This window comes from Lithobates pipiens, unplaced genomic scaffold (genome assembly GCF_037356315.1).
Source record: "Lithobates pipiens isolate NorthernLeopardFrog02 unplaced genomic scaffold, aLitPip1_a1.2 Scaffold_12, whole genome shotgun sequence".
NCBI classification, from domain to species: domain Eukaryota; kingdom Metazoa; phylum Chordata; class Amphibia; order Anura; family Ranidae; genus Lithobates; species Lithobates pipiens.
The window spans coordinates 401,315-427,324 of NW_027507707.1; the positions used below are offsets into that span (position 1 = coordinate 401,315).

A 26,010-nucleotide genomic window follows, 5' to 3' on the forward strand; every position below is an offset into this window, starting at 1 on the left:
AGCTTTGATCATCTGCTAAAAGAGGAAGGTCTTGAGTTTTTTCCTAAAAGCCAGGTGATTTTCTTCCAGGCGGATGTTGATTGGTAGAGCATTCCATAGCCGAGGCCCATGGACAGCGAATCTCCGATCACCCTTGGATTTATACCGGGCTTTGGGCACGAGGAGGAGGTTTTTGTTGGCTGATCGAAGACTGCGGTTTGGCATGTTGTAGATATGTGCGATTTACATGTTGTAGATATGTGAAATTTACAGAATGCAGATTTGTGAGATTTACAGGCTGTAGAATGCAAATATGTGCGATTTACAGGTTGCAGAAAAGGTGCCTGATGTGGTTATAGCCACGATTCATCTGCTTTAGTAGAGCCCTGTGTATAATGTGCAGCCTGGTATATGATGTTGATTCGATAAGGGGTGTGGCTTGTGAGACGTGGGAGGGGCCAAATCGGAGGGGGCGTGGTCTTGCACCCCCCCATCCTAAAACTTCACCAGCCACCACTGGGGAACACCCATATTTGGGTGTCTCAGTTATGCCGTCTGTAACCCTTTTTGGGCTTTGTTGATGTTTGGGTTGACGCCTCCTGAGGAAGTGCCAAGTACCGCAAAACTAGTCAAGGTTTGCGTCTATAGCAACACCAATTATACCCCCACTTACTTGTGGGTGGCATTACCCAAGAATTTTATTGTATTCGTATTTGTAACAATTGTTCTGATACTGTTGCTGTAATTTATGAATTTCTTGTATATTTTCTAATAAATTATATATTTTTTTATTAATGATTTTTGTGATATTGGGTAACAAAATAGTCCAATGAACTTTGGGTGATTAAGGGTAAACATTGTTTTTGGAGTAGCCCTTGTTATATCTACTCACCCCTTCTCTATTGTCTGAAATTTAGGATGATGGTACCCATTCCTCTATTTTAAATTATTTTTGAGGCTAAATTCTCTTTACTACCCGTGCCTTGTCAGCACAAACTGAGGACAGCCGATTACCACACTTCCTGGTTACCAGTCCTTGTGATTGGACACAGCTGATCACATGGTAAGGATCCTACGTCAGAGGCTCTTTACAGGGATCGGAGATGCGGTTCGTCAGACTGACACTCCACACCACCGCTTGCCACGTTGCGGCCCCGCCCCCTCTCGGGCGCGTGCTTGTGGCTTATCCTGCTGGACTTCATATGAAGCCCAATCAGGATAATACAACCACTTTCTGGCTGTCATTCTGCTATATAGAATATAGTGTTATACGCCGATAAATACGGTATGTGGAGGGACCTGAAGGTTCGACTTACCAAACGTCAGCCTGGAAACCTTAATGACTTGGAGAAGATCTACAAAGAGGACAAAACCCCTCCTGAGATGTGTGCAAACCTGGTGGCCAACTACAAGAAACATCTGACCTCTGTGATTGCCAACAAGGGTTTCTCCACCAACTACTAATGGCGCGTACACAAGACCGGACTTTCCGGCAGACTGGATCCGACGGTCTTCCCGACAGACTTTCGATGGAGTTCCGATGGACTTTCCGAACGAACGGACATGGCCACACACAATCACACCAAAGTCTGATGGATTGGAATGTGATGATATACGGCTGGACTAGAATAAGGAAGTTCATAGCCAGTAGCCATTAGCTGCCCTCGCTTCCGTTTTCGTCCATCGGACCAGCATACAGACGAGCGGATTTCTCCAAAGGCACTGGGTCCGGTGGAAAAATTTGAAACATGTTCTAATTCTAAAGTCCGTCAGATTTTTGGACAGCAAAGGTCCGATGGAGCCCCACACACGATCGACAGATTCGTTCCGTCGGACCTTTGCTGACGAAAAGTCCAGTCACGTGTACGCGGCATTAGTCATGTTTTGCGAAGGAGCCAAAATACTTATTTCACTCATTAACCACTTCAGCCCGGACCATTTTGCTGGTCAAAGACCAGACCACTTTTTGCGATTCGGCACTGCGTTGCTTTAACTGACAATTGCGCGGTCGTGCAAAGGGGCTCCCAAACAAAATTGATGTCCTTTTTTTCACACAAATAGAGCTTTCTTTTGGTGGTATTTGATCACCTCTGTGGTTTTTATTTTTTGCGCTATAAACAAATATAGAGCGACAATTTTGAAAAAAATGCATTATTTTTTACTTTTTGTTATAATAAATATCCCCAAAAATATATAAAAAAAAAAAAAAACACTGATCTCTGCTCCAATCACATAGAGCAGAGATCAGCCTCACTAGTTGCTAGGCAGAATGGAGAAATGCTGTTTACACAGCATTTCCTCCATTCAGCCGCCCCGTGAGATGATCGCGGGTATGCCCGCGGCTATCGAGTCCTCGGGACCCGTGACCGACTCACGGGGGTCCCGACCGGCACGCGAGCGCGCCGCCGGCGGCGCGCTCGCGATGGCAGGGCCGCATTGAAAATTGGACGTACCCGTATGCCAATATGCCTGCCCGTGCCATTCTGCCGACGGACATAGGCGTGCGCCGGTCGGGAAACGGTTAAAATGCAAACGCACTCTAAAGACATGCTGGTAAGTTAATTGGCTCCCGTCTAAATTGCCCCTAGTCAGGCGCGTCGGGACCCTTCGGGGTAAGACCGCGCTATATCAAGATACCTCTCAACTCAACTCAAATCAATTTATAACTTTTTTGAAAATGCGTTTTTCTGGATATTTTTGTTGTTATTCTGCCTCTCACTGGTCAAATAAACGACCAATAAAATTATAGACCGATCGTTTCGTTTGTCAGTGGGCAAACCTACAAAAATCTGGCGGGGGGGGGGGGTTCAAATACTTGTTTCCTCCTCACTGTATACTGGCTGGGAAGAAGATTCTAAATCAAACCAATATTTGGTGGCCACCCTTTGGCCTCAAACCAGCATCAATTCTTATGCCGCGTCCACGTGACCGGACTTTCCGTCAGGCTAGGGTCCGACGGTCTTCCCGACGGACTTTCAGTGGAGTTCCGACGTACTTTCCGAACGAACGGACTTGACCACACACGAATGGACTAAGTCCTTGTTACACACTGTCGGACATTCCGACAACCAAATCCGTCGTATTTTGTCCGAAACTGGTGTTGCATACACACGGTCCGACAAAGTTGTCGGTAAATCCAGTGGTTCAGAGCGTGATGACGTTATTTCGTTACGACGGGATGACGTCAGGCTAGTAGCCAATAGCTTTTGGTCTAGGAATTTGATCTGAGCATGCGTGGCACTTTGTCCGATCGGAATTCTCTACAAATGATCGGACAAAGTCCGATCGGATCATGTTGTCGGAAAATTTTACAGCCCAGCTCTAAAAACTTTGTCGGTCGGATATTTCGACGGAAACAGTCCGATGGAGCCCACACACGGTCGGATTATCCGACAACACGGTCCGAATCGGACATTTTCCGTCGGAATGTCCGACTGTGTGTACAAGGGCTTATGCCCGCGTCCACACGACCGGACTTTCTGGCAGACTAGGTCTGATGGTCTTCCCGACGGAACTTTCGGCGGTGTTCCGACTGACTTTCCGAACGAACGGAGTTGGCCACACGTGAACGGACTAAGTCTGTTCGAAAGTCCATTAGTTTTCGAACGTGATGATGTACAACGGGACTAGAAAAGGAAGTTTAATAGCCAATAGCTGCCCATGAGTGGTATTTGGTCCATCGGTCCAGCACACAGATGTACGGTTTTCCTGATGGAATTGAGTCCGCCGGATATATTTGAAACATGTTCTATTTCTAGGTCCGTCTGATTTTTTTTTTTTTTATGAAAAATGATCGGATTAGCCCACACATGATCGGCTCGTCCGACAGACTGATTCTGTCGGACCTAGTCTGGCGGAAAGTCCGCTCGTGGTGTACGCGGCATTACACTCGCGCACTTTGTACACTTGCACAAAATCCGGGGATTTTGTAGGATTAGAGTCAAGTGTATGATGAACCACTTAACGACCAGCAACGTACCCCTATGTCACTGGACTTGGTTATACCGGGATAACACCTTTTTTAGAGCCGGTGTCTTATCATAAAGGGTCCCCCATCAGATAGCGTCCGCTGTGTACTGCGCATGCGCAGTACACAGCAACACAGATTCCGAAAATAGCCGAGGATGAACGGCACCTGCGCACTGAGTCCAGGTTCTAGCCCACCATCCAAGTGGACATAGAGTAGGAATAAAAAAGAGCCAAGCTCAGCGAGGCCGAGCCCAAAGCGTGGCGAGCGAAGCTCGCCCGCGAGGGGCCGTGTATTTCACAACCCTATGTCCGCTTGGATGGTGGGGCTACCACCTCCATTCACGGCGCAGGCCCTGTTCAGCTTCGGAAATTTTACGAAGCTCCTTCTGCCCCATACTGGGCGGATGCTATATGATGGCCGGACTGAATATGCCAGAAGGAACACCGGCATCTGACTGCGCTCTATTGTTATTATAAGCAGCACGAGAGGACATTGTTTAAACTCCCCCACCCCCTCCTAAGGCCACGTGCAAACGTGACATGCAGGTAGGTCCGCCACGTATATGTAAACAGCAATTTAACCACACGTGTGAGCAGTGGCGTTGCTAGGGGGGTGCGAGGGGTGCAACCTGCACTCTGGTGCCACCCACTACAGGAATGACTCTATCCCAAGGGTTAGGAAAGCCCTTGCTGACTCTGGAAGTTTTTTTCTTTCAGCTGGAAACCCACCTCCAGCGCCACGGGAGTGTTCTCCTCCTCCTCCTCTGTCTCTACGGCGCTGCTGCTTGTCACCTTGAACGCAATGACGTACGACAGAACTAGAAAAGGAAGTTCAATAAGCCAGTAGCCAATTGCTGCCCTTTTGTGTCGTTTGATCCGTCGGAAACAGCATACAGACGAACGGTTTTCCCGATAGGATTTAATTCCGTCACAAAGATTTAAAACATGTTCTACTTCTCGGTCCGTCAGAATTTAAAAAAAAAAAAAAAAAAAGTCCGCTGAAGCCCCACACACGATCGGAATATCTGATGAAATGATTCAGCCCCACCTTTTCTGCCGGAAAGTCCGGTCGTGTGTACGCGGCATTAGAGTCGGCAAAAGACGTGAGACCGGGGCAGAGGTTCCCCTTCCAACAGGACAACGACCCGAAACATCCAGCCGCTCGTGTGTATGCAGCATCACTGTTCTTTGATTCAGGCACATGTTCAAGTGAGTGGACAACATATCCTTTTTCTGTATGTAGGCAGGGCTGTCTTTAAGGCAGGGCAAAAGGGGCAGCTGCCCCTGGGCCCCGTCATTGTTGTGGGGCCCAAAGCAGCTGCCTCATACTTGCCAACTATCCCAGTTTACATTCCTTGTCCATTAAGGTTTTAGTCATGTGCTGTGTCCTGATATCTCAGTGTGAAGTGCTGCTACTAATTGTGTACAGATGACTCACCTGCAGACCTGTGTTTACATGTAAATAACTGGTATTGATATGTAAATAGCCGAGGCCAATGGCCATTGATATATAAATAAAGGCAGCATTCATATGTATATCATGCCCCCCTGCAGTGAGGAGATGATGTGCTGTAACCTATAGCAACCAGTGAGCGGTATTACTGTACAGTAATCTCTAGCAGCCAATCAACAAGCAGAAATCATGTGCAACTAATCAGTGAGCCTTAAAGCGGGGTTCCACCGCTGTTTTATTTATTTGCTGGGGGGAAATGCCAAGGAGTACGTTTTAGAATTGTTTAACTTACTTTTCAGTTTTCAAAGCCTCATGCTGCCGTTTTTCCGGATTCAAAAGAGTTTATAAAAACTTCTCCTGACGTTTTCCATCTTGCCTGTGGGCATGTGAAGCCCACAGGCATTCTCTTCCGGGACACTGTGCTGCTGATGTCCCAGCATGCACCGCCCGTTCAATCGCCGATCTCGCGCATGCGGCAGATAAAACAACTCGAGCGCTGACAACAACTCAGGTTGCCATCACAACGGGCGGCGTCTTAGGAAGTCCTTTTTTCTTCCTCGCGTGAGAACTCGCGCCTGGGCGCCGCACAGACTCCTGGGAAGTTGAAAAAACGATCCCAGGAGACAGTGCGGCCAAGAGGAAGCGCAGACCTACCGCTGAAACCCCGCCCATATCCGCAGCCGCACTGCCCCTTTCCGGAGACTTCAGGACCAGGAAATTCAAAAAGAAAGACAGACAGAAGATGCCAGCAGCAAGGTAAGGGGGATATCATGCAATTAGACCATAATACAATCCTAAGGGCATAGCAGTTGTAATTCGGGTGGAGCTCCGCTTTAAGGGGTGCTGTAACCTCTAGCAACCAGTCAGCAAGCGGTAATGATATGCTGTAACCTCTGGCAACCAATCGCAATCGCTGACTGATCTGATACAGTAAACTGATTTTAAGTCTAGCGGCTATTTATTGTATGTCTCAGAGAAGGTGGAGAGCGAAATTGCATGGGGGGGGGGGGGGGGGGGCAAGAAAATTTATGCCCAGGGCCCAATCAATATTAAAGACGGCCCCGTATGTAGGGTATTGTCACCAAACAGCAGTCACCTCATTTTTGTAAGACCCACTTTATAATCCAAAAAACCTGTTATGCCGCGTACACACGACCGGACTTTTCGAGGGACTTAGGTCCGACAGTCTTTCGACGGAGTTCTGACCGAGTTCTGACAGAGTTCTGACGGACTTTCCGAATGAACGGACTTGGCCACACACAATCACACCAAAGTCCGACGGATTGGAACGTGGTGACGTACGACCGGACTAGAATAAGGAAGTTCATAGCCAGTAGCCAATAGCTGCCCTCGCGTCGGTTTTTGTCCGTCGGACCAGCACACAGACGAGCGGATTTCTGGGTAGGAACTGGGTCCGGCGGAGTTCCGGCGGAAAAATTTGAAATATGTTCCATTTCTAAAGTCTGTCGGATTTTTGCAAATCAAAAGTCTGCTGCAGCCCCACACACAATCAAATTGGTCTGCCGGAATCGTTCCGTCGGACCTTTGATGTTGAAAAGTCCGGTCGTGTGTACGCGGCATTAGAAGTTGTAAAAATCACAGTATGGTATGTCCAACCAAAAGTGACGGTTCCTGCCGGCCGGAGAATCTGCCAGCGGTCGGAGGTAGGGAAGGGAAGCCACAAAGGGACCAATCACCTTCACCAAGGACCACAGTGAGTAAGTACCGGAGCAGCATTCTCACTGAACGGGCGCGGTGGAGAATCGGGAAACTTCAGGCGGTGATCAATCCAGGGATCCAACCAGCGGAGGTGGCGCTTGGAGAGCAGCCTTGTGTGTCAAGCCAGGGACCGAGCCGATCGGCGAGGGGTGAAGCTTGAAGGTCTCCGAAGTGCCAAGCTAGGGACCCAGCAGGGAAGCGTGGGCGACGCTTGAGGGAGATGCCACCGCAGAAGCCTTGAGGGGATTCAGAGTCGGTGAATCAGAGGGTCCAGTGAGAGACCAGGAGCTCAAGGGGCTGAAGAACTACAAGGAGAAGTTGTAGTACAGCTGAGAGAACTGTTACTTTCATTAGGAACTGTTTAAGTACTGTTGCCATTTTTGAGACAGTAATCCTGCACCTGCAGAATTGGCACCTTCCTGGGGCCTTTCCCTGTACGGCTGTTCTCCTATTGTAGTCTCGGAGTCTGCCATTTGAAATTGCAACTACTTAAGGGTGTCCTGGCCCTAACCCTCTTTCCCCTGCGAAATAGAAAGAGGGCGATCAAAGAAATAAAACCTCTTTTACTTCCAAGAAGTGTCTGGCGCCCAACGAATTTTACCACCTTTGAACCCACTATGCCTCACAACCCACCACTTATTGAAGGATGTCAGCTGTCTTTGGCCTTGAAGGTTCGCATTAGACTGGAAGAGGTTAGAGATTCTGCTACAGTTGGTATCGATGGAAGATACAGTGGCCCATTGTTGGTGTCAGTGGGAGGAATAGTGCCTCATATCAGTGGAAGGAATTGTGCCCCAAGGGCTGGATAAAGGCAAGCAAAGGGCCACATCCCCCAGGGGGGCCTGCAGGGGGGGCCCCAGGGGGGCCTGCAGTTTGGAGACCCCAGCTATAGAAGGTCAAGAGGTCCTTAATGTCATTGCAGCTCTTCCCCTTAATAAATCGCCTGGAATAGATGGACTCTCCTCTGAATATTATATAGCCCTCACCCCAATTCTAATGCCGCGTACACACGACCGGACTTTTCAACATCAAAAGTCTGACGGAATGATTCCGGCGGACTATTCGATTGTGTGTGGGCTGCAGCGGACTTTTGATTTGCAAAAGTCTGACAGACTTTAGAAATGGAACATGCTTCAAATTTTTCCGCCAGAACTCCGCCGGACCCAGTTCCTACCGAGAAATCCGCTCGTGTGTGTGCTAGTCCGACGGACAAAAACCGATGCGAGGGCAGCTATTGGCTACTGGCTATGAACTTCCTTATTCTAGTCCGGTCGTACGTCATCACATTCGAATCCGTCGGACTTTGGTGTGATTGTGTGTGGCCAAGTCCGTTCATTCGGAAAGTCCGTCAGAACTCTGTCAGAACTCTGTCAGAACTCCGTCGAAAGTCTGTCGGACATAAGTCTGGTCGTGTGTACGCGGCATAAGCCCTTAGACCCCTTTCACACTGGGGCATTTTTCAGGTGTTTATCAGGCGCTTTAGCTTTAAAAAAAGCGTCTGTAAAGCGCATGAAAGAAGCTGCAACTGCAATCCCAATGTAAAAGCCAGAGTGCTTTCACACTGAGGCGCTGCGCTGGCAGGGCGTCAAAAAAATTCCTGCAAGCAGCTTCTTTGCATCGCTTTTGGAGCGGTGAATACACTGCTAGTAAAGAGCCCCTTCCCATTGAAATCGATGGGAAGCGCCTGCCAAATGCCTGAAAAGCGCTTTTGGCAGTAGCATTTTGTGGCCGCTTTTAACCCTTTATTTGGCCACTAGCAGGGGTTAAAAGCGCTCGAAAAACGCTGGTAAAGCGCTGCTAATTTAAGCGGCGCTTTACGAACGTTTTTGGGGTGCTGGCAGCGTGAAAGGGCTCTTAAAGCACTCGGGGCTTTCACATTGGGATTGCAGATGAGGCTTCTTTCAAGCGCTTCACAGGCGCTTTTTTTTAAAGCTAAAGCACCTGAAAAACGCCTGAAAAAGGCCCCAGTGTGAAAGGGGTCTTACTTAGTGAACCTTTTATAACACTGCTATATGCTCAGGTCAATTCCCAAAGGAGATGCTTGAGGTGGTAACCCTCCACAAACCCGGGAAAGAACCTACCCAAACACCGAATTTTAGGCCAATCTCTCTTTTTTGAATCCTGATTTAAAAAATATACTCCAAAATACTAACAAACCCCACGCCTCCTTGGTCCGGAACAAGTTGGTTTTGTGAAGGGGAGACAAGCTGCTGATGGAACAAGGAGAAAGATCGACTTAATCTACCACATAAGGGCCTGTCAGGTGTCTCCTCTCCTCCTTGCATTGGACGTGGAGAAGGCATTCGTCAGGGTCCATTGGGAATACTTTTCACAGGTAGGGATGAGCTGAACACCCCCCGGTTCGGTTCGCACCAGAACTTTCGAATAGACCCCAAATTCGTACAAACTTTAGAACCCCATTGAAGTCTATGGGACTTGAACGTTCGAAATTAAAAGTGCTAATTTTAACGGCTAATATGCAAGATACTGTCCTAAAAAGGGTTTGGGGACCCGGGTCCTGCCCCAGAGGACATGGGTCAATGCCTAAAATGTTTTTAAAAATGACCGTTTTGGCGGGAGCACTGATTTTAATGATGATTAAAGTGAAAAAAAAAAGTGAAATATTCCTTTAAATATGGTGCCTGGGGGGTGTCTGTAGTATGCCTGTGAAGTGCCACGTGTTTCCCGTGTTTAGAACAGTCCCTGCACAAAATGACATTTAACGGAAATAACGTCATTTAAAACTGCTTGCGGTTTTAATGTTATATCTGGTTCCTGCAATATGGATGAAAATCATTGAGAAACATGGCATGGGTAGCCCTCCCTGCCCATTACCAGCCCCTTTGGGTCTTGTACGCATATTAAGGGGAACCCCGTACCCATATTAAAAAAGGGAAATAGATGTGACCCCCAGGCCCTATATACTCAGAACAGCAGTATACAGGCGGTGCAAACAAGACAGGGACTGTGTAGGTTTGTTGTGTTAAGTTGAATCTGTTAGTAATTTTCAACTGGTACATTTTTAACCACTTCCCGACCAGCGCACGACGATGTACGTTGACAGAATGGCACGGGCAGGCATATTGGCGTACATGTACGTCCAATATTCAATGCCGCCCTGCCATTGGGAGCGCGCCGCCGGCGGCGCGCTCCCGCACTGGTCGGGACCCCCGTGAGTCCGGTCGCGGGACCCGCGGACTCGATCGCCGTGGGCATCCCCGCGATCGTCTCACGGAGCGGCCGAATGGAGGAGCTGTATAAACAACATTTTTCCATTCTGCCTAGCAACTAGTGACGCTGATCTCTGCTCCATGTGATTGGAGCAGAGATCAGTGTACACTAAATGAAAGCCCAACCCCCCCACAGTTAGTAACACACCCCTAGGAACACTTAACCCCTACACTGCCACCCACTGGTTAACCCTTTCACTGCCAGTGTCATTTACACAGGAATCACTGCATTTATATAGCAGTGATTACTGTATAAATGACAATGGTCCCAAAAATGTTTCAAAAATGTCCGATGGGTCCCCGACAATGTCGCAGTCACAATAAAAATCGCAGATCGCCGCCATTACTAGTAAAAAAATTAATAATAAAAAATTATTAATAAAAATGCTATAAAACTATCCCTATTTTGTAAACGCTATAACTTTTGCGCAAACCAATCAATAATCGCTTATTGCGATTTTTTTTACCAAAAATATGTAGAAGAATACGTATCGGCCTAAATTGAGGGAAAAAAATGTTTTTTTATATATTTTTGGGGGATATTTATTATAACAAAAAGTAAAAAATAATGCGTTTTTTTCAAAATTGTCGCTCTATTTTTGTTTATAGCGCAAAAAATAAAAACCGCAGGGGTGATCAAATACCACCAAAAGAAAGCTCTATTTGTGGGAAAAAAAGGACGTCAATTTTGTTTGGGAGCCACGTCGCACGACCGCACAATTGTCAGTTAAAGCGACGCAGTGCCGAATCGCAAAAAGTGGTCTGGTCTTTGACCAGCAAATTGGTCCGGTCTGAAAGTGGTTAAAGTGTAGCTCCAGTCAAAAAAACTATTTTTAAGCTTTTTAGAAAACATAGGGAAGGGTTATCACCCCTGTATAATTTGTTTTGTCGTCCATCTTTTTTCATCTCACTTCCTGTTGTCTCCTTCCGTTTGCAAGTAGGAGACGTTTGTAAGTTGGATATTTGAAAGTAGGGGCCTGCCCTATATGCTCTGCAGAAATGGCGGAACAAGGTGTTGGTTTTGTCACAACATTGTAAGCCCTCAAAGTGACTCTTGGTGGGCGCTGGAGAGCCCTGCTGTGAACGATTATATCAAGAATTGTAATTACATGCCATTGTTGAACAGTGGTAGAAAAATTGACCTTTGGTGGTTGTGGTGCTGGTGCCACAACACTATAAGTCCTCACAGTTACTCTGGGTGGGCACAGGAAGGGGCCCTCCTGTGAAATATTATATCAAAAATTGTAATTAAATGCCCCTGTTAAACAGGGGCAGAAAAATTGGGCCTTAGGCACTGGTGCTGGTGCCACGACACTGCAACCTCTCCCATATACTCTAGTTTTATTGCAGAAATTAGCCCTGCTGCAAAGCATTGCATCAAAAATTTTAATTAAACGCCCCTGTTAAACAGGGGCAAAAAAATTGGGCCTTAGGCGCTGGTGCTGATGCCACGACACTGCAACCTCTCCCATATACTCTAGTTTTATTGCAGAAATTAGCCCTGCTGCAAAGCATTGCATCAAAAATTGTAATTAAACGCCCCTGTTAAACAGGGGCAGAAAAATTGGGCCTTAGGCACTGGTGCTGGTGCCACAACACTGCAACCTCTCCCATATACTCTAGTTTTATTGCAGGAATTAGCCCTGCTGCAAAGCATTGCATCAAAAATTGTAATTAAACGCCCCTGTTAAACAGGGGCAGAAAAATTGGGCTGATGGCATCACCCAGAACCAGAAATGTTCTTCCAACATATCAGCGGAGGAGGAAGAGGATAGACAATCAACATAACAGGACAGTCACTCAGCATCAGCATAGGCAGTCTTGAAGGGATGTGATATTTCAAAAAAAAATTATTCTGTTACATCGGCTTCAGGTGCTTGGTAGCTGTGGGTGATCCAAGACTGATTCATCTTGATGAAGGTCAGTCGATGAACTGATTCGGTGGACAGGCGCACCCTGTGATCGGTAACAAAGCCACCAGCAGCAATGAAGGTGCGTTCCGAAATAACGCTGGATGCAGGACAGGCCAGTAGCTCAATTGCATACTGTGCAAGCTCTGGCCAGTGATCCCTCCTCAAGACCCAGTAAGCCAGAGGATTTTCGGTGGGAAAGGTGTCCAAGTCTGACCTTGCCCCTAGGTATTCCTGCACCATGTAAATCAGACGCTGGCGATGGTTGCTGGAACCGATCATACCTTGGGGCTGTTGACTAAAAAATTGTCTGAAAGCATCAGTCAGACAGCCACCTTCTCCACCGCTCCTTCTGACCGATGCCTCAGCATTACGTTGTCCAGGACCAGGAGTTTGTAACCTCCTAGTCTCTGGGAACACGTTGCACAGACCTTTCTGCAAGGCCTCCCGGAGATGTCTCATCCTCTGCTCCCTCTGCAAGATAAGGTCGGCAACCTTACCCTTGTACCGTGGATCAAGGAGAGTGGCCAGCCAGTAATGGTCCCTCTCCTTGATCCGAAGAATACGAGGATCCTTCTGCAGGCTTTGCAGGATCAGGGTGGCCATGCAGCGTAGGTTAGCTGAGGCATTCGGTCCGGAGTCCTCTGGGTCACTAAGGACAACATGATCCGCAGCTACCTACTCACAGCCACGTACAAGTCCACAGGTTTCTTGGGACTGTAAATCATCCCTACAAGACTGCTGCTGCTGCTGATGCTGAGTGACAGCCTCCACCTCCATGCTGACACAATCATCCTCCTCCTCCTCTTCCTCTTCCTGTGTGATGGGTGGCACAGCAGGAACACTGTCTGGATAAAGGGGGCCTTGAGAGGCAAAGAAGTCCTCCTCTTCCTGCCTCTGTTCTGCCTCAAGTGCCCTGTCCATTATTCCACGCAGCGTATGCTCCAAGAGGTGGACAAGAGGTGGAGTGTCACTGATGCATGCACTGTCACTGCTCACCATCCTTGTGGCCTCCTCAAACGGTGACAGGACAGTGCATGCATCCCTGATCATGCCCCACTGCGTGGTGAGAAAAAAACCAAGCTCCCCTGACCCTGTCCTGGTGCCGTAGTCGCACAGGTACTCATTGATGGCCCTCTGCTGCGTGTGCACAGACTTTCCTGGCCTGCTTCAGGACATCTTGTAAGCCCGGGTACCTGCCCAAGAACCGCTGCACCACCAGGTTAAGGACGTGAGCTACACAGGGCACATGGGTCAGTTGTCCCTGTCGGAGGGCGGAGAGAAGGTTGGTGCCATTGTCGCAAACCACCATTTCTGGCTTAAGCTGGCGTGGCGTCAACCACCTCTCGGCCTGCCCCTGCAGAGCTGACAAAACATCCGTCCCAGTGTGGCTCCTGTCCCCCAAACAAACCAGCGCAAGCACGGCATGGCATTGTTTTGCCTGCGTACTTGCGTAGCCCCTGGAACGCCTACGGAGCACCGCTGGTTCTGAGGACAGAACACTGGAAGAGGCCATGGAGGAAGAAGAAAAGGAGGGGGTGGAGGAGAGAGGTGTGTCACAACCAATAGTAGCATTTTGGAGGCGTGGTGGTGGAACAACCTCCAACACTACTGCACCTTGTCCTGCATCCTTCCCAGCTGCCAGAAGAGTGACCCAATGGGCCGTGAAAGACAGGTAACATCCCTGTCCATGCCTGCTGGACCATGAGTCAGCGGTAATATGCACCTTACCGCTGACCGCCCTTGTCCGGTAGAGAGCCGGAATTGCCTTCCGTGAGAAAAAGTGGCGTTTGGGGACCTGCCACTGAGGAACCGCACATTGTACAAACTCACGGAAGGGGGCAGAGTCTACCAACTGAAAAGGCAGCAGTTGAAGTGCTAGCAATTTAGCCAAGCTAGCATTCAACCGCTGGGCATGTGGATGGCTGGGAGTGAACTTCTTTCGCCGGTCCAGCAGCTGGGGCAGGGACATTTCCTGCTATAATCGGACGTGGGTGTACTGCTAGCAGAGTGCCCGGAAACACTTGGCTGTGACACACCTAATTCTACACCTTCATTCCTCTCAGAGCAGGTTTCAGAGAGGACTGAAGATCTAGTGGGGTTGGAGATGCCAGCTGATGAGGAGCAAGGAGAGGTCCGCTTTGTTCTTTGGTGTGGGTCTTTGAGGTACGCTTGCCAACGAGCTGCATGGCAGGTCAACATATGTCTGGTCAAGCATGTGGTGCCCAAGCGGCTGATGTTTTGGCCACGCGAGATACGCTTGAGACATATGTTGCAAATAGCAGCGGTGCGATCTGATGCACTCGTCTCAAAAAAGGCCCACACCAAAGAACTTTTAACATAACGTGCAGAGGCAGCGCCCTGCACAGGCGGAGCTCTGCGGTGTGATTCAGTCAGTGTGCTGCCCCTAAGCTGGCCCCCGGAGGGCATCCTGCCTCGTTGGACATGTGCCTCCTCCTCCTCTCTCCTACCAGGCACCCACATGGAGTCAGTGCCCTCATCATCCCCTCCCTCTTCATCGCTGTAGCAAACCTGGCAGTATGCTGCAGCTTGTGGAACATGACTGCCAGATTGCTGTCCTTCTTGAGCATCCCCTCTCTCTGCATTCACGCTACTGCCTTCCTCTAGCTGAGTGTCATCATCAGAGGCTACAAAACACTGGGCATCCTCCTGGAGCATGTACCCAACACTGTGTTCAAAGAGTTCAGGAGACTCCTCAGGAGGACGTGGTGGGTCTAGGGAAGGAGTCACTGATGATGACATTGAGACGAGGGAAGACGATGCGTTGGCAGCTGCTTTGCTAGTACCCTGAGACTGGGTGAGAGAGGATGAGGAGGATGAAGAGGGCTTGGTCATCCACTCTACCAAGTCGTTGGCATATTGCGGCTCAACATGTCCAGCTGCCGAAAAGAAAGACAAGCGTGTCCCATGGCCACGTGCTGATGACGATGCACCACGTCCACGACCAGCACTGTTGTCTCTAGACACAGAGCCTGCTTGCCCTCTTTTACTTTCAATAATTTTTATTTAACAGAAGTGCATAAGATTACACAATACGAAGGTTACTGCTTGCCCTCTTTTATCGGCTCGCGCCTGTCTGCCTCTGCTTGCTGGCCTTCCAGACATGGTAATGGCCTGAAGGGAGTTGGGTAAAACAGCAGTTGGGTAGTGTATATTGTGCTGGAGGCACACAACACCCACTAACTCCTGCAGATGCCTTTATTATAGAACACCAGCAATAAAGAGTAGATAAAGGGGTATACTGTACTGGAGGCACACAACACCCACTAAGCCCTGCAGATGGCTCTATTAGAGAACAGCAATAAAGGGTAGATACAGGTGTATATTGTGCTGGAGGCACACAACACCCACTAACTCCTGCAGATGCCTTTATTATAGAACACCAGAGATAAAGGGGTAAATACAGATGTATACTGTGCTGTGCTGGAGGCACACACAACTTCCAATAACTCCTGCAGATGGCTCAAATAGAGCAGAGCTATGTAGGTGGATATAGCGGTGTGTACTGGGTACAGAGCACGCAGACAGCACGCACAAGCTCCTAACACTGACTGCAAGCTCTATTATAAAAGATAGATATATCGCTAGATATATAGGTGAGGTGAATATAGCGGTGTATACTGCGGTCAGGGCACGCAGACAACAACTACTAGAGAAGACCAGAAGAGCAAGATCGAAAAATCGGCCGATAACGATCGGTGTATACTGTGTTGAAGGTACACAGAACACCCACTAACTGCTTGAGACGCCAACACACTACACAAGGCCGCTGCGCTGGCGGCCTTATATAGTGTGGGGCGTGTACTACACAGCCTGAGCTATGATTGGCCACAGGCATCCAGCCTGTGGCCAATCATGGCTCTCCTCACTGCCGGCGCTGTGATTGGCCAAGCATGCGGGGTCACAGTGCATGCTTGGCCAATCATGAGCCAGCAATGCACTGCACCATCGCAGTGCATTGTGGCCCATAATGTTCGGAATTCGCCGAACGGGCGAACAGCCGATGTTCGACTCGAACACGAAGCTCATCCCTATTCACAGGTTTCGACTCTCCGGGACAATACACTCAGCAATCAATGCAGCCTCACCAGTGCCCATCAATACAGCCTGATCAGTGCCCATCAATTCAGCTTATCAGTGTCCATCAATGCAGCCTCATCATAGCAGCCTGATCAGTGCCCATGAATGCAGCTTATCAGTGCCCATCAGTGGAGCTAATCAGTGCCCATTGGTGCCGCCTCATCAGTGCACATCAATGCAGCCATCAGTGCAGCCTCAATAATGCCCATCAAAACAGCCTCATCAGTGCAGCCTGATCAGCGCCCATCAATGCAGTCTGATCAGTGCCTGTCAATACAGCCTTGTCAGGGCAGCCTGATCAGTGCCCATCAATGCAGCCTAATCAGTGCCTGTCAATACAGCCTGATCAGTCCCAATAAGTGCAGCATCATCAGTGCAGCTTATCAGTGCCCATCAATTCAGCCTCACCAGTGCCCATCAAAGCAGCCTCATCAGTGCAGCTTATTAGTGCCCATCGGTGCCGCCTCATCAGTGGCCATCAATCCAGCCTATCAGTGCCCATCAGTGCAGCCTCATTAGTGCCCATGAAAACAGCCTCATCAGTGCAGCTTATTGGTGCCGTCTCATCAGTGCCCATCAATCCAGCCTATCAGTGCCCATCAGTGCAGCCTCATTAGTGCCCATGAAAACAGCCTCATCAGTGCAGCCTGATCAGTACCCATCAATGCAGCCTGATCAGTGCCCATCAATACAGCCTCATTAGTGCAGCCTCATCAGTGCAGCCTGATCAGTGCCAATCAATGCAGCCTGATCAGTGCCAATCATAGCAGCCTATCAGTGCCCATCAGTGCAGCCTCATTAGTGCCCATCAATGTAGCCTTATCACTGCAGCCTGATTAGTGCCCATCAATGCATCAATCAATTGCGTTGTATTTGCTTTGCTTAAAAAATTCTCCCCCATGTCTCTTTCTGTGTACTTCAAAGTGCCTCCAAAGCCTCCATAGAAGTCTATGACAATGCTCACTTTCAGCACCTGCAGCTTTTGAGGGGCTTTTAGCCCTGGTTCACACCAGTGCGACTTGGAACCCTTTAAATTGCTGTGACTCAAGTGTGACTTGCATTGACATCTGTTAAATGTAGTTGCACAGATATCAGCAAGCTACACATGAAGTCGCACTGAAATAGCTTCAAAGCTGCACTGGTGTGAGCCCGGGCTTATTCAGAGTTGGCTTCACTTTGTTTTGGAGGCATTGCTGGTCCTGTATGAGATATTCAGATATTCCAGGATGCACCGAGAAACCAACAAGTGAACTGGAAGGACGTCATCAGCAGTCACTTCTGGTCCATATATATATATATATATATATATATATATATATTCTGGGAGTATCTGGTGCAGACATCATATCTGTGTACAGAGAGCGGTGGCAGGATGAGTGGAGTCTGCATCAGAGCGGAGCACCTAGCAGACGACACATGTGATGTACAACATGGGAACTCTATAGACAGGGGCGTAACTATAGGGGGTGCAGCAGTCGGGGGCTCTGTGCTGCAGGGGGCCCATGCAGCCTCCTCTACCTATGGCTGGCAGCAGCATAGGCAGCTAGGGGTACCAGTGCACCATGCACATGGGTGGCTGGAGGGTGACTAGCAGAGCTCCATGCTCGACTATCACACTGGCTGCTCTTTAGTTGTGCATTCCCCGCATGACCTGTGTCCTCGGCCGGCTCCTCGGAGTACCCCTCTTCTGCTCCATGCATTGCCGCTCAGTCCGATGTCTGTTCTCCCCAGCCAGAGTCCCGCCCTCCCCCGAGTCCGGCCCACACTGCACTGCATACTTCTCCCGGGTAAAAAAACTTTAAGCACACAGATGCAGTGCAGCCCTATGAGCGCTCCCCGGAGGACACTGCAGGCTTGTCTGCCAGCCCTCCTCCTCCCCCGTCATACACAGATGATGAAAGGTCTTTCTGGGAGATATGCTGATCACCCGTCCAGCACACTAGATGGAGCCCAGGCCAACATGGATGAGTGCGCGGCCTACAGCTTGGTCATGGTGAGTGAGAGGACCCCATCCCCCACACACCATTACATACCCCCTCCATCTCCCCCTGGGGACAGGGACCCTTCTCACGTGGGGACAGGGACCCCCACCTCCCCTGGGGACAGGGACCCCTTCTCATCTGGGGGCAGTAACTTCATCTGCCCTGGAGAAAAGGACCTCCTCTCTTCTGGGGACGGGGACCCCATCATGCCTAGGGACAGTCCCCCAATGGGGCACCTAAAAATAAAAATAAAATTTAATAAAAAAAACTACTGATACCAGTGGTGGAACTACAGGGCTCACAAAGGTCATACCTGTGACCACGCCCTGGAGTTCCACCGCCAGACTCGGAGGGAAGGGCCCTGGCTGGGGTTCAGGGGGGCCCTTCGGGGTTTCTTGCATCGGGGCCCTGAAGGTTCTAGTTACACCACTGTCTATAGAGAAAGGTGAGCGGGAACCGGAGAGAGAGGACTGAGCTGCAGAGGATCAGCAAAATGGGGGGGGGGGGGGGACCAGAGCAGGAGAAGCTAGAAAAGTCACAGGTGATGTGCATCATGGGAGAAGAAATATAGCGGGAGGTGAGTGGGGACCAGAGAGAGAGGAGGATCAGCAAACTGGTGGATCAGCAGAGCTGGGGGTTACTACTGAGTGGGGGATCAGCAGCAGCTGGGGGTTACTACTGAGTGGGGGATCAGCAGAGCTGGGTGTTACTAATAAGTGGGGGATCAGCAGAGCTGGGGTACTATTGAGTGAGGGATCAGAAGAGCTAGGGGTTACTACTGAGTGGGGGATCAGCAGAGCTGGGGGTTACTACTGAGTGGGGGATCAGCAGATCTGGGTGGGGGGGTTACTACTATGTGGAGGATCAGCGGAGATGGGGGTTACTACTATATGGGGGATCAGCAGAGCTGGGGGTTACTACTGAGTGGGGGATCAGCAGAGCTGGATAGGGGTTGCTACTGCGTGGGGGATAAGCAGAGCTGGGGGTTACTACTATGTGGGGGATTAGCGGAGCTGGGGGTTACTACTATGTGGGAGAACAGCAGAGCTTGGGGTTACTACAATGCGGGGAATCAGCTGGGTGGGGGTTACTACTGAGTGGGGGATAAGCAGAGCTGGGGGTTACTACTATGTGGGGGATCAGCAGAGCTGGGTGGGGGTTACTACAATGCTGGGAATCTGCAGAGCTGGGGTTACTACTGAGTGGGGGATCAGCAGAGCTGAGGGTTACTATGTGGGGGATCAGCAGAGCTGGGTGTTACTATGTGGGGGATCAGCAGAGCTGGGGATTACTACTGCATGGGGGGATCAGCAGATCTGGTAGTAGTAGCGGTGTAGTAGTTGTGCAGTAGCGGTGTTGCAGTGGTAGTAGCAATTATTTTGTTCTCCAGTGAGTAAAATATATGTGACCCCTCACCATCTAAAACAACCCAATCAGTGCAAAATATAAATGAAAGGCAATACATTTGCATATAGATTAAAAAACAAACAATATAAATACCTATTTTCACATACCCTCTGTTCTCAGCTGCATAAGGAGCTCAGAGAGCAGGGGGAGTGGAAACAGCAGTACACTGGTCTTCCCAGTTAATGGCTGTGCAGGGGGGTGTGCCAGGGCAAGTCTGATCATTGGAGAAGAGTACACTGAGTTCCCATCACAGCTAGAGAACTGACCACGATGTGCTCTCGTGCCCAGTGTGGTCAGTTTTTAATGGAAAAGCAGAGGGACTGGCAGGAACAGCAGAGATTTCACACAGAGGAGGCAATACAAAGAGAAGAGGAGACTTTCCCTACAAGTACACGGCAGAGCGGCCTCATATCAGGAATATGAAGTGTTGAGTTTACATATTTCATTCTTTGTAAATCTGAAACATCACCAATATTTTTTCTCTTTCTATAAAGTTGGACGTCAGACGAAGCCGCATCCGTGGATCGGGATCTCACACCCGCAGGCAGTTTGCCGTCTGGCAGTCGAAGTTTTGACAATGACTGATGGCGGCTTGGCGGGTACATCGCGCTTCGCACTCCACTGGATCGGCTTCATTACAAGTGACAGTTTGTTCCCGATGTTCAGTGATCAGTGCGGAGTCTGTGATACATTGTATACAGTATACACAATATATACACACAGACCAGGGACTGACCACACCTGTATACAGTATACACAATATACCTCCAGACCAGGGACTGACCACATGTATACAGTATACACAATATATACACACAGACCAGGGACTGACCGCACCTGTATACAGTATACACAATATATACACACAGACCAGGGACTGACCACACCTGTATACAGTATACACAATATATACACACAGACCAGGGAGTGACCGCACCTGTATACAGTATACACAATATATACACACAGACCAGGGACTGACCGCACCTGTATACAGTATACACAATATATACACACAGACCAGGGACTGACCGCACCTGTATATGGTATACACAATATATACACACAGACCAGGGAGTGACTGCACCTGTATACAGTATACACAATATACCTCCAGACCAGGGACTGACCACATGTATACAGTATACACAATATATACACACAGACCACTGACCGCACCTGTATACAGTATACACAATATATACACACAGACCAGGGACTGACCGCACCTGTATACGGTATAGACAATATATACACACAGACCAGGGACTGACCGCACCTGTATTAGTATACACAATATATACACAGTCCTGGGACTGACCGCACCTGTATTAGTATACACAATATATACACAGTCCTGGGACTGACCGCACCTGTATTAGTATACACAATATATACACAGACCAGGGACTGACCGCACCTGTATACGGTATAGACAATATATACACACAGACCACTGACCGCACCTGTATACAGTATACACAATATATACACACAGACCAGGGACTGACCACACCTGTATACAGTATACACAATATATACACACAGACCAGGGACTGACCACACCTGTATACAGTATACACAATATATACACACAGACCAGGGACTGACCACACCTGTATACAGTATACACAATATATACACACAGACCAGGGACTGACCACACCTGTATACAGTATACACAATATATACACACAGACCAGGGACTGACCACACCTGTATACAGTATACACACACAGACCAGGGACTGACCACACCTGTATACAGTATACACAATATATACACACAGACCAGGGACTGACCGCACCTGTATACGGTATAGACAATATATACACACAGACCAGGGACTGACCGCACCTGTATACAGTATACACAATATATACACACAGACCAGGGACTGACCGCACCTGTATACGGTATAGACAATATATACACACAGACCAGGGACTGACCACACCTGTATACAGTATACACAATATATACACACAGACCAGGGACTGACCGCACCTGTATACGGTATAGACAATATATACACACAGACCACTGACCGCACCTGTATACAGTATACACAATATATACACAGACCAGGGACTGACCGCACCTGTATACGGCATATACAATATATACACACAGACCAAGGACTGACCACACTATGCCAGCAATTTACAGGCTGCAAGAGCCTCCTAAAAACAGAGGAAACTCAAATTCTGAACATCAAAGCTGCGATATCCAACCTCCGAGTGAGGAGAGAAGAGGAAATATCTGATGGCAGTAATTAGAGAAACGCGTCGTAGAAGAGACCGGTCCTTCCTTTTATGCCGGAGGTTTAAAATAATGACAGAAAAGCAATTATATACCAGATATGTACAAACCTCACCGACACCGAGGAGGCACCGCGAGTCCATCGATATGAGGAGATCGTACATACGTGTGCGTGTTCATTTACACACTAAGATACTATGAATATTAACAAACTGGACTTATTTACTATATATTTTTATTATTATTATTATTATTATATATTTAGTCATTATTATTATTTATTTTATAAAATGATTTTATATAATAGAGTTCACACAAGTCTTACAACCACAAAATATCCATTCCCTGTATGCATGCTGTCCTAATAATAATAATAATAATAATAATAATAATAATAATAATACTAATACTAATAATAATAATAATACAAGTCTTATAAAAACCACAAAATATCCTTCATTTTCATTCTCTGTGTGCATACTGTTGCAATAATAATTATAATAATAATAATAATTTAAGTCATATAACCATAAAGTATCCATCATATTTATTCCCTCCATTCATGCTTTCCCCAAAAATTTTAATATTAATACTACTAATAATAATAATGTGTGCATGCTGTTGCAATAAAAATAATAATAATAATACAAGTCTTATAACTATAAAATATCCATCATTTCCATTCTCTGTGTGTAATAATAATAATAATAATAATAATAATAATAATATGTGCATGCTGTCCTAATAATAATAATAATAATAATAATACACGTCTTACAACCATAAAATATCAATCATATCCATTCCCTGTCTGCATGCTGTCCTAATGATAATAATAATAAAAATTATATATATATATATATATATATATATATATATATATATATATATATATATATATATTTTTTTTTATATATATATATATATATATATATATATATATATATATATATATATATAATAATAATACAAAAAAAAATATATATATATATATATATATATATATATATATATATATATATATATATATATATATAATATAAGTCATGTAACCATAACGTATCCATCACATTCATTCTCTGTGGGCATGCTGTCCCACTAATAATAATAATAATACAAGTCTTATTACCATAAAATATCCATTATTTCCATTCTCTGTGTGCATGCTGTCCCAATAATATTATTATTATTCACGATTTATATAGCGCCAACAGTTTACGCAGTGCTGTACAATGTATGGGGGGGGGGGGGGGGGGACAGGACAATTACATTACAGTTCAATACAGAAGAGAAAGGAGGGACAATAATAATAATAATGATAATAACAATAATTAAAAATAATAATAATAATAATACAAGTCTTATAACTATAACATATCTATCATATCCATTCCTTGTGTGTATGCTGTCCCTCTTATAATATAATTTTTTTATAAATAATAATAATAATAATAATATTATAATTATTTATTATTATTATTATTATTTTATATTATTATTAATAATAATACAAAAAATAGCCATCATTTCCATTCCCTGTGTGCATGCTTTCCCAATAATAATAAATAATAACAACAATAATAATAATAATAAAAATTATAAAAATTATAATAAAAGTCTTATAAACATAAAATATCCATCGTATCCATTCCCTATGTGCATACTGTATAAAAACAATGATAATAATAATAACAATCACGGTAATATTAGAAAGTCGGGTGTCTACTTACAGATAAGTCAAATTTTCCAGGAGAAATTGGGATTTATTGGACATCCGTGCTCTGTGTCCCATCAATAGACCTTTCGCACCTCTGCCACCCGTGACTCGTTAAGCTGTGTTGATTGTAAATCCTCAGGTACATCCAGGGCAGGCTGTAGGGATGGTGTAGGGCTAGTGTAAGGATGGGGTAGGGATAGTGTAGGGATGGTGTAGGAATGTTGTAGGGATGGGGTAGGGATGAGGTAGAGATGGTGAAGGGATCGGGTAGGGATGGTGTAGGGATCGGGTAGGGATGGTGTATGGATGGTGTAGGGATAGTGTAGGGATTGGGTAGGGATGAGGTAGAGATGGGGTAGGGATGGGTTAGGGATGGTGTATGGATAGGGTAGGGATAGTGTAGGGATTGGGTAGGGAGGAGGTAGGGATGGTGTAGGGATGGGGTAGGGATGGTGTAGGGATGGTGTAGGGATATTGTAGGGATAGTGTAGGGATAGTCTATGGATGGTGTAGGGATAGTCTAGGGATGGTGTAGGGATAGTGTAGGGATGGTGTAGGGATAGTGTAGGGATGGTGTAGGGATAGTGTAGGGATGGTGTAGGGATATTGTAGGGATAGTGTAGGGATAGTGTAGGGATAGTCTAGGGATGGTGTAGGGATAGTGTAGGGATGGTGTAGGGATAGTGTAGGGATGGTGTAGGGATAGTGTAGGGATGGTGTAGGGATAGTTTAGGGATGGTGTAGGGATAGTTTAGGGATGGTGTAGGGATAGTGTAGGGATAGTGTAGGGATGTTGTAGGGATGGTGTAGAGCAATGTGCAGTGGTATTGGAGGGGTCGGTGGGGTGTCTAGCACTGGTTGAGCTCCTGCAATCAGTGAAGCTTCTCGTGGTCTTGCTCTGGTTTGCAGGGAGGAGATGGAGGAGAGAAGTTTCTGTGTCTGTGGAGAGCTCTGGGTTTTATTCTCCCTCTAATCCCTCCCCGATGGGGCTGAGTGACGGGGAAGAGTTAATGCCTCTGTCGGAGAGAGACCCTGAAGCTGTTCGTTGCAATGTTTGGTGACAGCAGGAATAATGTTATACGCAGAATGCGATAGAAGATATTTACTGACTGAGAGATTACGGGAAAATATCTGAGCGGAAGCACGGATGAGGGTTTCCAGAGCTTCAAGTGATACTAAAGTGGTTCTTTTTTTTACCTTAATGCATTCTCTGTATAAAGATCAGAAATCTGTCCTGAACACCAGCACCGTCTCCAGCTGCAGCACGGCTCCCCTCACTTTCTGGTCTCCCAAGTCCAGAGCCTCCTACTGCCATCAGTCCAACTCCTGTGAGGACTCGTAGGGCGACCACTTGTGCCGGATTTCCCGGGACTGTCCCGCATTTTGCGGGTCTGTCCCAGGGCCCCCGGGCCCCCGGGCACCTTCATTCCGGGACAATACTGTGTCCCGGGAATAAAGCCTAACGCAGCCACCCTAAGGACAAGCTGACGATGGGATTTGTCACTCCTTTCCCTCCTGCGCAGGTATCAGGGGGCAGCAAAAGCTGGTTGTTAAGGAGCGGGGCTGGGAAGCCGGCGGCAGTGTCCTTAACAACAGATGAGTCATCAGCTGTCAACGGGCTTTCCCCGATGACAGCTGAATAATAAAAAAAAAGCAATAAAAATGGTGTGGTGTTCCCCCTTAAATTCTATACCAGACCCTTATCCGAGCATGCAGCCTGGCAGGTCAGGAGAAGGGGGGATGAGTGAGCGCCCCCCCAGAACCATACTAAGCCACGTGCCCTCAACACGGGGGGGTGGACCCCCTTAACCCCAAGGCACATTGCCCCCCCATGTTGGTGAGGACAAGGGCCTCATCCCCACAACCCTGGTCGGTGGATGTGGTGGTATGTGGGTGGGGGGCTTATTGGAATTTGGAAGCCCCCCTTAACAAGGGGGCCCCCAGATCCCAGCCCCCCCCCCCCTATGTGAATGAGTATGGGGTACACAGCACCCATACCCATTCACCAAAAAAGTGCCAAAATTAATAAAAACAGAGAGAGAGTTTTTGACAATTACTAAAAAAAACAAAACAAAAAACAAAGTCCTCCGACGTAAATCCATCGTCAGCCACGCTGCTGCCAACGTCGGACCCAAAAAAAGAAAAATAACAAAATGCTCCCACCGTCCATGAAAGATGCCCGCCTTCTGCAAGCTCCACCCTTAGCCAGTTCTTACATAAGCAAAGGGCCCACATGCACTGATCCATGATGTCACAAGGGGGGGGGCGGTGCCACCAGGTG

The 26,010-nt window shown here is 47.5% G+C and overlaps 1 protein-coding gene across 2 annotated transcripts in view; it reads right to left on the reverse strand.

The window, feature by feature from the left end:
* The window catches only part of LOC143973813 (prolactin-releasing peptide receptor-like), a 162,062-nt gene extending 137,370 nt beyond the window's left edge, over positions 1 to 24,692 (reverse strand). For both annotated transcript variants that reach the window (XR_013272119.1, XM_077474667.1), the window contains exon 1: positions 23,743 to 24,692. The gene's annotated coding sequence lies outside the window, so the exon portion shown is untranslated. The remainder of the gene's footprint in view (positions 1 to 23,742) is intronic.
* Positions 24,693 to 26,010: the final 1,318 nt, after the last annotated feature.